This window comes from Silene latifolia, chromosome 2 (assembly GCF_048544455.1).
Source record: "Silene latifolia isolate original U9 population chromosome 2, ASM4854445v1, whole genome shotgun sequence".
In the NCBI taxonomy this organism is placed as follows: Eukaryota; Viridiplantae; Streptophyta; class Magnoliopsida; order Caryophyllales; family Caryophyllaceae; genus Silene; species Silene latifolia.
The window spans coordinates 67,030,512-67,035,938 of NC_133527.1; the positions used below are offsets into that span (position 1 = coordinate 67,030,512).

Here is a 5,427-nt window from a genome sequence, read left to right on the forward strand (position 1 = left end):
CTCTTCAAAATTGACTTGCAGAAGGCTTATGACACTGTTGAGTGGGGGTTTGTGGAGCAATTATTTCAGAAAATGGGATTCCCTGAAAATTTTACTCATAGGGTCATGGCTTGTGTGCAATCTACATCTTTCTCCCTATGTCTAAATGGTAGTTCTTTTGGATACTTCAAAGGTAAGGGAGGACTCAGAAAAGGAGACCCTATATCTCCACTTATATTCACAATGTGCATGGAGTATCTCACTAGAATGATAAACTATGCTACTGCCATATGGCCTTTTCAATACCACCCACTTTGCAAAGGCATCAAGTTGAATCACTTAATGTTTGCAGATGATTTACTAATGTTTTGTAAGGGCAATACTCACTCTATTATGCTGATGATTAGAGCTTTCTCCTCATTCTCTAAGGCTTCTGGATTGGTCATGAATAATACTAAATCAGAAGTGTACTTCAATGGAGTTACACAAGAGCTTAAAAATGACATCCAGCAAGTCACTGGGTTTGTTGAGGGTAGCATGCCTTTCAGATATCTTGGAGTACCAATACAAGCTGGGAAACTCACCAAAAAAGAATGCAACATCCTGACTGAGAAGATGGTCAATAGAATTCGAAGCTTGGGTGCAAAAAAGTTATCCTATGCAGGGAGAATTGTGCTTATCAACTCAGTCTTGAATACTCTTTATTCATATTGGGCTGGTATATTCCTTATCCCTAAAGCTGTGATCAAACGAATTGAAGCTATATGTAGAAATTTCCTTTGGGATGGGAGCTCTGACTACCATAGGGTCCCCCTGATTGCTTGGGACACAGTTACTCTACCAAAGGAGAAGGGAGGCCTAGGGATCAAAAAGGCAGAAACTTGGAATATAGCTATTATAGCTAAATTAGTGGACTGGATTTATGGGAAGGCTGACAGGCTCTGGATTAGATGGATCAACCAAATTTATCTGAAAAATGGGGACTGGCATAACTATAAACCACCTGCCGATCTTTGCTTGGCTTGGAAACAAATTTGCAAAGTGAAAGAATTGATGAAGACGCATATATAGACAATCGATGGACGCCCGACATAATCGGATACACGATTAGGCGGGGATATGAATGGCTAAGACATACACGACCTAAGAAAGACTGGTCTCTGCTCGAGTTTGGAACAAATGGAATATAGCAAAACATGCTATTATTACCTGGCTCTATATGAATAAAGGTCTCAATGTCGAGAAAAGTTGCATAGAATTGGATCTTGTCGGGAGAAGACTTGCTTTGCATTTGTGAAGATCTTGATGAAACTGTGGAGCATCTGTTCTTTAATCAGTAACTACGATGAGCAATTTCTGCTGCGAGTGTATAGAAACCTGGCGCGGGTTCAAAATAGATGTCAACATGAATGCTACAGGGAGAATGGGAGTGAAATCTCAGGCTCATGCTATGATATGGGGCCGCTTCATTCTTACTACATCCATCGTGAGAGAGAGAACAATGCACGAATGAATGGAGTGTTGGTAAGGCCAGCTAGCCTTGCGGAGCGTATGATAAAGGAAGCTAAGCATAGAATCAAGAGCATGGTTGGAAGGAATATGCAGAGAGGAGAACGAGAATGGCTTACTAAATGGGGTTGTGTACACTCTATTGTTGGGCAGCAGTCTGGATAGGCTAAGTTTTCTTTGCATACTTGTTGTTTTGATTTGAGCTATTTGAGTATTAACGGCTTCTGTTAATACTTTTTATAGTTTTGTCGGTTGTAAATTTGACATTTTTTGTCCTTTGATATATATATTCTCACATTTCACCAAAAAAAAAAAAAATATAAAATGTATCCGGAAATAGTACAAAATGTATCTAAGAGTTAGTCTTAAACCTTCAAAAAAAAAATAGTGTTAAAAAAAGTGTAAAAGTGAATCTAGAATTGTAGTGTAGAAAAAATGTATCTAGATATGTTATAAGATGTATCTGAATGAGAGGTGTATATGGTAAGTAGATAAAGTGTATCTGAAAAAAAAAAAAAAAAAAAAAAAAAAAAAAAAAAAAAAAAAACTGCTTTATTAAGCTAGTTAAATGCACGTTAAATACGTTAGTTAAATCTGCACTGAACCCGCCTCAATATATATATATATATATATATATATATATATATATATATATATAGGATCAAGAGAGTCCACCCATCTTAAATGAGTCCTGCGTCCAAGTCTGGACCGTCAGATCTAAGTCATCAACGGCCAAGATTGAGTGCGTGCTTGTAAGGCTTTAAGCGTAATTTATCTACCAAAAATAGAATTTATTTATTTATTTATTCCATTCGTCACGTTCTCTCTGCTCCCCTCTTCTCTCAATCGTCTCTCAACCCTTCTCACAAATTGACTTCGAAATCCTACAACGATAGTCGGCAGCAGCAATAGATCGATCAAAACTACAACCTACATGAAGTTAAGTGTGAATTACTGAATTTAGGTACGAATTACTTAATTTGTTGTTGATTCCAGTTAAATGACGATAAAAATTAGGTCAAATTTGAAAGTGAACCGAGATCGAAATTAGGTCAAATAATATGCTTTGGTTTGCTTATTGCTGGATGTGATTGAGGCTTTTGAGCTTGATTGTTGTTGATTTGATGATTTTGTAATTTTTGTGAGAAAATAAGTGCTATTTTGCTGGAATTAAGCTAGAAATTTGGTTTAAATTGCATTCTAATCAGCGACACATATTTTCAATGTATAATTATCTAGAATATTTGATTTCAAGAGGATGACATGTGTGAAACCTTGTGAATTCATGTTTCGAGTACTCAATTATTGCTTTTTAGCTATGACTTAATAGTAAATGATGCAATTATTTACATTTGCATCAATTTTATTTGTGTTACAATAATTTTTTAATCGTTTCACAATTACAGTTTAATTGTGTTACATTATTAATGGTTTACCTGTGTTACTAAAATGGTTTAATCGTGTTACAATAACGGTTTAATTGTGTTATGATAATGGTTTCGCCATGTTGCGATTATGGTTTTCATTATGTTATAATAAGAGATTAGTTGTGTTACGATGTTGGTTTCTATGTCAATGTCATATGAAGATCAGGTTAGTTGCAGTCTGTTTTTGGTCAAGTAGATTAGGTTACATTTGTGTAATGATGAGGAGAATAACGGCCAGCTATACTGTTATCAATTAGAATGTTCATGCCTATATCATTGTTTTGGTGACTATTTTAGAGTAATCCGTGAATGTTGTTTTCTGGCATTGTTGCTTGTCTTTCTCGTGTTTCCACAACACGTCTTATTGAGAAAATATGCTTTTGTTTGTTATAAATGCAATTCTAGTTGAGTGATGAAAGTTGCTCATGACAGTCATATCATTAATGACTAGGACTCCAGCAGGCAACAGCAATGGCACATGCAGATTGTTAATTATGTGGAGTAATATTACTCATTTAATACTTTATCCCCTTCTTTTGACATGACTTTTCACTCCCCTTCCTTTGAGAGGTACTAAGGTATAATTAACGTTGCTTGTAAAAGTGCAGTAACGGTAAACCAACCTGGTTCTTGGTTTTATGTTGTTTGGTTTTGTGTTTAAGAGCATTACAATTACGTTTACGGTCATCTAGTAGCTCAAAAGGAAGAGCTTTGTGCCATTGCACAAGCACAAAATCTCATTGAAGACGGCACGTATCCGTCACTTTGGAGTGACGGATACCATTTCCTCTCACAAATGACCCAAATAGAGGAGATAGGGAAGCACATGGGGGTGCCCCCACCTTGTCCCCCCTATCCGTTTTGTGAGTGGCATTACCCGTCACTTGCTCTGACCCGTCTTCAGCAAGACTAACTGTTGCACAAGATGCGGGTTCGAGCCCCACATAGATGAATAATGCAGCATGTATTTTAAACTATAATGCTCCACGACTCAACTAATTAATCATACGACTCAAATCATGAGATAAGTGTCACACTCCTTGTTTTATGGAATAACACTAGTTATTATATATCGTCACACTAATTATTGTATAAAGTAACATTATTTACAATATACAGCAAGAGCTAAGGGTAAGGATCTTTCGTTCATCAAAACATAACCTTCTGAAGGAATCAAGCACTCTCAAAGGATCTGTCCTAATGACTGTCACGCTAAAAAAAACCACTAGAAGCAACACGGAGCTTAAACAACATTCTGCCAGACCACTTGTAGAAAAGCTGTGTTCAAAGCTTTATATCTCGAGTTCTACTCATCTAAATCCTATGATCCTTATATGCATGGAAAGCTCGAACACCTGGCTATGAGGGAGAGTTAGAATCAGATCGATGTAAGATTTATAGCTCGAGTTATAGCCACTGCTAACAAACCTTGCAAGAGAATGCTCTACAGCACAAATTTGACCTGAACTTACTCAAATCCTTATATCTCTCAATTCATGCCTTGTTCTTACTTGATTCCAATTATAGATGATAGCCAAATCATTTAGCTCTTCAATTTGGCTACTCGTGGGTCTCCTAATTCCACCCGATCCGAAATGTATGACATCTGCAATATGCCCTTAGTTGCTGAACTATTACAGAAAAGGTCATCAGTGACCTGCTATCACTAAAATGCTCATATCTCCCAAACCAGGCAAGATTTTGGGGTGATTCTTATTGTAGGTGAAAGCTAACTCATCTAGCTTTCATTTGGTAGCAGTGGGGCACCCCAACTCATTCGTAGTTAGGAGCTATCACGCCTGTAAGCCAGGTCAGATTTTGAATGCTGCTGTAAAATGGTCTGTTTCTCACTCATGTAAGGGCGACAAGGACATTTTCTGTATTACCACATGTTTTAAATGGCATGTTTATGGATGAATAGCATATTTAAATTCGAAAAATTGCTCTCAAAATTAAATCACAACTTTTTTACCTCTTCTGGTTGAGATGATAATGCGATAATGATACTTTGTTTAGAAGGGTTATTGAGTTATACAACAATTCAGTAATGTAAATTTCTTCGCAGTGGGCTCTATTAATAATACAGTGATTATTTTACCATTAGTTATTCTATATACGGATTACCACTTGTTATATAATTTTGTTGCAGTAAGATTAATTAATACACTATATGGAGTAACATTGGTACCTAATATAGTAACACTGGTTACACGTTACACTAGTTAGTCAATCACAAATTATAGTATATCTTATGCAATTAACTACTGTTACTCGGCATAGTAACATTAATTTTTCAACAGAATAACCCAAGCTATTCAATAAAGTAACACTAGTTATTCTATAGAGTAACACAAATTAAGCAGAAAAGTAACATTAGTTATTCAATCAAGTAATATTAGTTATTTATTTAACACAAGTTACACTATGAAGTAACACTAACTATTAAATATAGTAGCATTAGTTATTAAATCGCTACACACAAACATTGGTTATTCAATTGAGACGCAAGGTA

The 5,427-nt window shown here is 35.9% G+C and overlaps 1 long non-coding RNA gene across 1 annotated transcript; it reads left to right on the forward strand.

Annotated features, from left to right (window-relative positions):
• Positions 1-2,226: 2,226 nt before the first annotated feature.
• Positions 2,227-5,015, forward strand: LOC141642793 (uncharacterized). The gene is made up of 2 exons (XR_012543439.1): positions 2,227-2,452; positions 4,035-5,015. It is a non-coding gene; the product is annotated as an uncharacterized LOC141642793 (long non-coding RNA).
• The last annotated feature ends 412 nt before the right edge of the window (positions 5,016-5,427 follow it).